We start from the raw sequence: 9,809 nt of genomic DNA, 5'->3' as shown, positions 1-9,809 counted from the left end.
TCTGCCCGGGCGGGCTCTGCTGGCTCTGCGGCTGGCCCGCTGCGCCATAAAGGGGTCTTCTTTGTGGCGTGGCGTTCTTTGGAAGAACTACGTTGCAAATTGCAGGTTTCGCTCCATGGGACAGGGGAATTGAGGTGTCGTTTGGTACGCGGCTTCAAAAGCTGGTAACGCTGGTTCGCTTTGTGTGACAGTTCATTCTTTCGCATCAATAAATAAAATAAATTCAAATACAATGAATAAGGTTTTTGTTGCTGCTTCTTTAAACATTTGAAGAAAAAAAATCAGGCCTTGTGACAGAAAAAAAAATGATTACACTAAACAAGTTTTTTTTTTTTCGTTGCTTTTGTGATTATTTTAACATATCAGGCCTTGTGATGATAGATTCAAGGACACTGGGCGATGTGTCTGTTGCTGCCCCTTTGAGCATCTTTATTGGATACTGCAAGAACGAGCAGTGCGTGGGTATTGCGTGAAGAGGGTTGTGAAGAGCTCACCGTTGGGACAAAAGTTGGCACAAAAGAAAATAAAAATCACGTGAGGTCCCAATTAGGATTCCATGTCTTTGGTAAATACCGATAAACGCCGAAAATTAACCCCTGAGCCGGTTTTATCAAATTCGGTGAAAACCGAAAAAAAAAAAAAAAAACGATTGAGATCTGTTTTTAAATATGAAGAAAGAAAAAGAGAAGCTTCCTAGGAAGAAATTCTTTGTCCGCAGCTTTATTTTGTCGAAAGGGAGCACAGCGTCCAATGAACTGTCCACGAGGCTTCTTCTCGCTCATAATTGGCGTCAGGTGGAGGGCAGGCGACCTCCGCCCCAGCGTTTTCTCTGCTAAAGTGGAAAGAGGTGGGAGAAGCTTCCACTTTTAATCTGTCACCGACTATAGACTTTTTTCTCGAGGGCGCTACTATCTTGAATGTCGCTCCTGTAGTAGTTCGTAAGTGTATGTTACACACTTAAAATGGCTTACTGTTACTTTTATTCCGTTTTGTGCGGCTACAATATTTTGACCTACCTAAGCTTGGAGAGTTGGGAATATATTGCGATTAAGCTCCAATAAAGAGAAGCTTTATCGGTTTTTTGTGGAAACAGAAAACTTTAACCAGGTGAAATTTGATAACACCGAATTGGTCATACAAAAATAACTTCGAAAACACCCTCTGGATGTTGATAAACTCACAAAGTGAGCCTATGAATTTCACCAAAAAAATAAAGCTGTGGGCAGAGGTATGTGGCCGAAGAAATGACCCGGCAAAAAAGTGGAGGTGCCGGGGATCGAACCCGGGGCCTTTCACATGCAAAGCGAACGCTCTACCACTGAGCTACACCCCCAGCGACCCTCGGTAGGAGGGATACCGTAAACTTTCCTCTATCCTGGAAATTGATGTCTGGCATTGGGATTCGACTGATTTTGCGAACTTTCGACCTCTTGGCAAATTCGACGAAGGTCGACTTCATGAGAAAATAAATAGCGCGCAAAAACCCAGGACAAAAAAAAAAAAAAAATGACACGTGCGGCAGACTCTTTGTCTGTCGTTTGTGTCTTCTTATTCGGCCTGTTTTTTTTTTGTTTGCGTTTTTTATTGTAAATTGAGCCACCACCAGCTAACCCAGATTTCAACCCTGCTGCAAGTTTGACCTAGCTATTGAACAGTGTCGCCCGTCTTCAAAAAATACAGGATCTTTGAGAAAATAATTAGTTACAAAAAAGTCATGGAATATTTACCAATGTTTACACAATACTGTGTAAATAAATAAATAAAATAAACCTGGAATTCGAAGAAACATAAACCCCGAAGACACTGAACCATACTTATTTATGTATTTATTTATTTATTTTACCGTTAGGACAAAAAGGTATCACAGAGGAAAGTGGAAAATAAAAGTACAAAAAAAAAAAAGAAAAAGAAAAAAAGAAGTGAAGCACAGCACGAACAATACAACAAAAAGTACTCAAACAATAGGAAATGGGTAGTTCGCTATAGTAGTAAAAAAAAGTGTTGTCAACATTTCATGTTAGTGACGCAGATAAGAGATTCTAATGATTGAATGTTCTAGGAATGAATGATGCAAAAAATTAATTAAAGTGGCAAAACGCGGGCAACGAATTTGTGACGATGATCGAGACGTGCGGAACCGAACTATGGTGGGATAATTAGCTGTGAATTGAGTTGATAAATAAAATATTAGAACTTATGAAAAAACAAATACGAGAGATTCTGCGACGATGTACGAGACTTAGAAGTAATAAAATATTTTCCATTGATGTGACACTTGCAGTGCGATTATAATTGGTTATTAAAAAACGTGCGGACATGTCTTGAAAGGTTTCAAGTAAGTTAGTGAGATATAGTAAAGAAGTACCAGATGGAGGCTGCATACTTGAGTTTAGATCGCCCTGGCGTTTTATAGAAACAAATAATTAAACATAAAGGATCTAGGTCGAAGTTACGTTTGAGATAGTCAAGCATACGATTAGCATTGTTAGTCATGTAATTGACATGCTGCTTCCTGGAAAGATCGGCACTTACGATCGCGCCCAGATACTTGTATGAATCTACAAGCTGTAAGGGTGTGTGATGAAGGTTATAACTTGCAGACAATTTAGTTTTACGTGTTCCGCGGATCGTTTTGCATTTTATAATATTGAGCTGAATGGACCAGAGTTTTTTTGTCTTTAATACTGTATTTGCTCCAGCAATAGCCACGCTGTTTATGAACCAAACCTGTGGATTTGTTTTCCCGCGAAGCGCGGGGATAGCGAATCACCGCGACCGGCAGAAAAATGGCATCGAGTAGCCGGGACAGAGATAACGTCTTCGCGCGAAAATGCTATCTGCTCAGATCTGATTTTTATCGAGAATTATGTTCTTGACCTCGTTACCCGTTGCGTTTTTTATGCACAGCGCGATGATTTGCTGTATGTGTGTTCTGCAGGAAAGTAGACGCAGGGGCCTTATTCATAATAAGTGCGGCTATCGCTCGAGCTAATACGGTAATTAGATTAGGGTTTTCATTATCTAAATATAATTAGGGTTTCGTGTTTCCAGGGCTCTTTTTGCTTCTTTCAAATTCGGGGTGTTTTTTGGGAGCTTATTTTCCACAGATTAGGCGTTTTCCAGCCTTTATTTTTAGCGCGAGATAAAAATAAAATGTTGGCATTTACTTGAGATTATGCTTAAGAAAGCAATACGTGGGCCTAAAATTCTCCAACCTTGGTAAAATATGCATGTGACCCGAACGCTTGAAAAACGTCCCAGTACCGATAAGAGAAATGAATGAGATAAGCTTTGTCATTCCGCAATAAGGGTGCAGCCTTAAAGGAGCTGTGCAACGATATTCAATTGGAATGTTTTTCTCTCTACACGAGCTTACTGGCACACCTGGGACTCAAGGATACTCACACGCAACGCCACTGGCCAAGAAACTGCTTTGTTGCGGTGTAATTTCAAGGACAAAAGCGATCATTTTCATTCAATCTCTCCTTCGCAAAATTCGATGACGTAACTCGGGGATCGCAGTACACCCAAGTGACGATATTTGAATGCGGCTCATAGATTAGACCCGAGCATTGCGTGGGCACTCGACTTGGGCTCGTGACAATTGCTATCTCGAGGAGCATTCGGGTTGTAACCCGTGTCCAATCGCTGCAACGACGACAATAGCCGAGCCATAACAATGTCTGGAACTCAGCGCGTGTCCTGCGCTTTGCCAACCCCAGCGCGTGGCTGTGATCAACATTGGCGGCATATAATCGGCTCCAGATCACGTGGCCGCTTGTTCTGGCTGCGAGTTGAGGGGGTGAATGCTGCTCGTTTTTCTTAAATTTTTTTCTGGGACTTCTATTGCGTGAGGTGAAAAACGAACGCGTGTTTCATAGGTCATTAACGTTAGGGATCTGTTTTACGCGGTATTTGTGCAAAGTACAAAAATTGTTGCATTGCTCCTTTAAGGCCGGTTCAGACACTTCAGTTAGAGTGCGTTTGACTGCGTTGCGTCGAGAAGCGAAAGCGAGCCACCGGCACATCTTTGCTTCGTGTGAAGCGTGGAATCCAATTCAAGGTATCATCTTGGCACGCGATATGACCAGCAGGGATGTCCTGGTTTCTCACAGCCACAACGCAGTCAAACGCAATTGTCTGAACCAGGTTTCACAGGTGGTTCAATGCGGAACGTGTTCTGTCATAGCCTCCTCTATACAGACAAAGCCTGGCAGATCGTCACGTGACGCGGCCGCCGAAGGTGAAAAGGTAGAGCGGCAGACAAGAGTCAAGTAACGGGAGCCCCGCTGCGGCCAGACGCCGAAACACACACTTGTCCCGAGCGATGGAATGTCCGCTCGTGCTTCTCGCGCTCCTCGGTCTACGGCTTCTTTTCTCGTCGGGTTTGAAAAACGTGTTTCGGGTTCTCGCCGCTGCAAAAACTGTGCACTGAATACAGACTTGCCGAGAAATGCTCTGTGCTACCAGATCTTCGCGCTCGAAATCTGCGACTGGGCACTCAATGGCTCCGCCATAAAACTGCCAGGCTTTGTGAGTATAAAGGAGGCCATGGTTCTCTGTAAGCTTAAACTGAAGTTACAAACAAACGCAAATATACGTGAAGCTTAGGGGTTTTTATTGGTTATTTACGAACAGATTCAATTGTTTTTTTTTTCTAATTTAAATTAAACGTACTCGGGGGTTACTTTTTTGAATTTAACAATATGATCTCCAAACAAAAACAAAAGCAACGAAACCCTACTCATAATCGATCCCAAGATCAGGGTCGTGATGCTACTATGACTGTGGTTACCAAGTAACTTGGAAGATCTCAGAGCAGTATAATAATTTAATAAAATATATAATATATGTAGAATATATGCCTAAGCTGTTCTTCGTTCTCGCGCAGGTTGGTGAATTTGATTTTGACTATCTCAAAAACAACATCTCTCTTTCACTTCTGCCAAGCCCACAGGCATGTTCTGATTTTATATCTGCTATAAATTCATTAATCAATTGACCTTGTCGGGCGACGTAGAATTGAACCTCGGGCCTACAACCGAGGAACTTCTCACTCAGATTCTGGAAGGTCAGAAGAAAATGGCTCTAGACGTAGCGGTCATCAAAACTTGGAGATCATCCCTCGATCAAACACTAGCAAAACTTGATAATCGTTTAGACTCCATCGACCTGACGATCAATAGCTTTCGTACAAAAAAAAAGAATCAAGATTGCCAGATAAAAATATTTAACCTTACTTCTTCTGTTTCCCAAATTGAACTCAAACTAGACGACCTCGAAAACAGATCATGGCGCCGTAATCTTATAATTTACGGGATTCCTGAAGTTGCTAACGAGATATACCACGGCTTAAAAAAGCATGTCACCGTAAACAAACTTGAAAACATTCTTGAGGGTCACCTCCATTCAGACATGTACGAAACACGTTATTATTAACGAGGTACTTGTACCTAGTTACTTCTTTCATTTGCGAGTAATATATTTAGTTACTTCTTAAGAAAAGGAACCAGAAGCGCACTTAGTTACTTTTAAGGACAAGTATCGAGTCACGGCATTTTGTTACTTTTGAGGAGTAACCTGTACAACACCGCTTAAACCGCCTTGTTTTTATTCTAACCTGAGTATGTGTCTACTGCGACAAAGGCAGATGAGCAACCCGCAAAATAATTAAGCAGTATGCCAGATAGAAACGTTTATTGTAGAACACTTCAGTCGGAACTCTACAAGCTGGGAACTTCCTTCACCCAGCAAACAAGATAAGGTTCCTTTGTCGAACCTTTTGGAATCGTGGACAGACCGAGTGTAAACCGGGAGGTTGCCAACACAGGAAGGCACAGAACCCATTGTCAACTTCGAACTTAAGAAGAAGAGAGAACAAAATAGAAAGGGGAATCCCTAATTCACCAGCTTTTCCTGAAGTAAAACACTGCCGTTCCTTCGAGCGAATCAGTGTAAAATGACTCTTCAGCGTCGCCGGAGGTGTATTCTCAAGGAAGCGGAGATACATATCTGATGAGAACTTAGAGAGGCAGCTACCGCTTAAGTGTAACGACTACTCAAAATAAAACAATAATGCATGAAACAAAAGTAGTTGTGTATTTGGTGATCAAAGTAACAAGAAATGTAACTCGTTAAATTTGAGGTAATGTTTATTCTTTATTTTTCTATTTAAAGAATACTACGTCTCACATCTGGGAGCCATAGCAGGGGTGGTACATATTGCATTGGTGTGACATGCTTACGAGCACATTCTCGTGGCAGAAGCAACTGCCTCGACAAAAGTATCGCGTTTCTTATAATAATCGATAACGAGTAACGTATTTAGTTACTTTTTGAGCAGGTAACGAGTGACGGTATTTCGTTACTTTTTTGGGGTAACGTCTACATGTCTGTCTTCATCGAACGTAGGCACAGGCTCGGGAGAGAACAACGAAACAAAGTACGGTCAGTCATTATTCGTTTCTGTGATTATAATGAAAATATATTTTTATTCAAATACGCTACAAAACTAAGGGGAACCAGCATATCAATTGACGAAGACTACTCGCTTCGTGGGCAGTCACTGCGCCATAATTTATGGGAAAGCGCTTAAGCCGAAAGAGATACGCAAAGACAAGGTTAAGCTTATCTAGTCTATGACAGACTGCTGTTCATCAAATGTGACGCATTCGTTCGGAACTTCAACAATGCTCAGCGTGAAAGGCAGCAATTCGCTCCTTCAAGTTCACGACCGTGACGCGAACCTTCTGGGCCAAATAACTTTAAGATGATACATGCCAATTTTCCGAGTATTATTAAGACACTTGATGATCTTGACATTTTATTGGTTGAACATGATCCCGATGTTGTGGTATCACAGAAACATGGCTATCCGGCTCTATCGATGATTCGGAAATTGTACCTATGCGGGTTTTAAAATCATTAGAACAGGGGCCCTAATTTGGACACTTGGCGAGAAAGTCGGCTAGAAATCTGGCGGCCGTGAAACAGACCCAAGAAAATTTTGGCGATTTATATACATTTCTCAAAAGAAGGAACAGGTAGATAAACTAGTTGTTGGTGGATTGGACAAAACTATGGGCAAAAAAAGATCGGCCTCTTTTAACCAGTACTTTTTTTTAGCGTGTTCTCTCTCGACAAAGGTTTCACATTTGTTCCTCAGGCTTTCCTGATGAACTGCCATTACCCGACATTGTTGTTTCAGAGGAAGAAGTGTTCGCCTTACTGCTCAGTTTAAATTTTAAAAAAAGAAGAAAAGAAGTACGGGCCCCGAAAATAATGCTAACGAGTTTTCAATGAGATACGCCGAATGGTGCTGTACATATTTATATTATTTATTTGATAAATCACTACGAGAAGGCTCAGTACCGATACGACTGGAAATGTGCGAAAGTCGTTCCTATCCATAAGTAAGGGAGTACTAGTGGCACTAATAATTATAAACCGATTTCGTTGCTTTGCACGTTGAACAGACTGTTTGAACGTACAGTTCATAATCATATTTGTTCTTTCTTTGAAACAAAGGTTATTATCTATGCTGAACAACATGGTTTTAGGTGGAAGATTTTTAGAAACGGTTTATAACTTTTTAGAAATCATTAACAAAAGGGGGCAGACGGGCGTTGTATTTTTAGATTTTTCGAAGGCCTTTGACCCAGCGTCACATCCCAAACTTCTCTTAAAGCTATCCAAAATATTATTAAATTATAAACTGCTTCGTTGGCTTACAGGCTACTTGTGCAATTGGCATCAGTTTGTTAAGGTAAAAGGACAAAGATTACCTTCCCTGCCGGTACGTTCAGGCGTACCACAGGGATCTGTGTTAGGCCATCTTCTTTTCCTTACGTATATAAACGACCTAGTAAAAGTGAAGGCAAATATTAATGTCCGTCTGTTTGCTGATAATCTTGTAATATTTTCCGAAATCAAAGACCAAGCTGATCTGATGAAACCTGTCGCATACCAAGCTGATCTGAATTCAAGCCTGAACAAAATCAGCGATTGGTGCCATACATGGCAAATGAGTTTGAACCAAGAAAAATGTGTCTCTATGACAAAAACCCACAAAAAGACTCCTTTGCTTTTTTCATACTGCTTAGAAAAGTTTCTTCTGCAACAGGTTTCATATTTTAAGTACCTTGATGTCATTATTACTTCTGACCTCAGATGGAATGCCCGCATAGACTTGCTGTGTCAGAAAGCGATGTTTAAACTTTGGTATCTTAGACGTAACTTAAGACATTCTACATCAGCAACAAAGTTAACAGCTCACTAGACACTCGAAAGACCCGTTTTAGAATATTCCGATATCATTTGGGATCCGCACACGTCATCAAACATAAACAAACTCGAAAGAATACAAAAGAATTCCCTTAGATTCATTTACAACAAATATAAAAGGCTAGATTTCTTGAGTACATTTTACGGTATAGCAGACATCCAGCCCCTTCAGACACGCAGGCAAATTAATAGACTCAATTTCTTATACACTCTGATCAACGATGGCTTCGAATACACAAGTCACGCTATGTCTCTCTGAAATCCACGAGAAGCACACGAAACTATCAAAGCTTATCATTTGCAGAAAATCAGTGTCATAATGACTGCTTCAAATTTTCATTTTTTCCTAGCACCGTAAAAGAATGGAATGAATTACCTTTTGACATTATAAGAGCAGCATCTCACAATCATTTAAAGTATCGCTCTTTTCATCGTATAAATGAACCTCATGTTATTGTGATCTAAAAGTCTTCAATTCTCATGTTTAGGTCTGACTGGTGTGTCATCTCTTCACTGCTCTGATGTTTCCTTTGTTCTTGTTTCCTAGGCATTGCACGTTTGTGTGTGGTAGGTGACGACTTCTGACCGAACATTCTCTTGCTATTGGTGCTACGTTTTGTTGTATTAGCATTCTGTGGACTATAAATTGTGGTTTCCTGTTTGTACAGTTGTGAAAAAGTCACAATGTCTCTTAAGTTATTCCTAAGACGACTTGAAGGTGAAAGCTCAAGCGCCGATGTAAACGTGATAGCGAACCTCCAAAGACAGCGCGCTCTCTGACGACGCGCTATTGACGCACTTCTGGCGCCGTTTCATTGTCTCACTCAGATCGTGGCGTCGGCTGTGGTACCGGTGATAGCGAACCTCTGAAGACAGCGCGCTCTCTGAAGACGAACTTTTGACGCAGATTTGGTGTGTTTTCCTCGTTTTCGTGTTGTCGACGTGTTTTCGATCATGGACTTTGAAGCTCGACTGAACGATGTGGACTCAAGGTCGACTGAACGTAATAAACGCCTTAATAACTTTGTCGCACTGATATCTCTTATATTGCACCTTTCCCCCGGTGCTGCGATGCCTTCCGCGAGGAGGCGGTAGTATCTGTAAATAAATCAATAAAATACAATTGTTGTTTTATTATGTTTGACCGGGAAACGCGTCGGGGGTGTAGCTCAGTGGTAGAGCGCTCGCTTCGCATGTGAGAGGCCCCGGGTTCGAACCCCGGCACCTCCAGGAAAGTATTTTTTATTACTTATCGGTCAGTATTTTATCACAGCGGTCGGACAGATGCATATCCACCTCTGACAGCTCCGTGGCAGGTCCATTTTTTAAATCTTCCAATGTAGATTATTGGTGAAGTAAGACATACCCTGCGTAAGAAATATCGGCTTCGATATAAAGCGCGGTGGACGTGGCGCGAAACCGCAAAGTGTCCCACTAACAGTTATCGCTGTAATATTGCTCTAAAAATGTAGCTAAACCCGCGCCGCGCGTTCACCTGAGGGTAGTACGCACTCCTTAATCTCCTC

General features: G+C 41.5%; 2 non-coding genes across 2 annotated transcripts; one reads left to right on the top strand and one right to left on the bottom strand.

The window, feature by feature from the left end:
* Window positions 1-1,261: 1,261 nt before the first annotated feature.
* On the bottom strand, window positions 1,262-1,333 carry Trnaa-ugc. Its single transcript has one exon. It is a non-coding gene; the product is annotated as a tRNA-Ala (tRNA).
* Window positions 1,334-9,441: 8,108 nt separating this feature from the next.
* Window positions 9,442-9,513, top strand: Trnaa-cgc. Its single transcript has one exon. It is a non-coding gene; the product is annotated as a tRNA-Ala (tRNA).
* Window positions 9,514-9,809: the final 296 nt, after the last annotated feature.

Source organism: Ixodes scapularis, unplaced genomic scaffold, assembly GCF_016920785.2.
Source record: "Ixodes scapularis isolate PalLabHiFi unplaced genomic scaffold, ASM1692078v2 PGA_scaffold12__126_contigs__length_90152505, whole genome shotgun sequence".
In the NCBI taxonomy this organism is placed as follows: domain Eukaryota; kingdom Metazoa; phylum Arthropoda; class Arachnida; order Ixodida; family Ixodidae; genus Ixodes; species Ixodes scapularis.
This window is presented reverse-complemented; position numbering and strand designations above follow the sequence as displayed.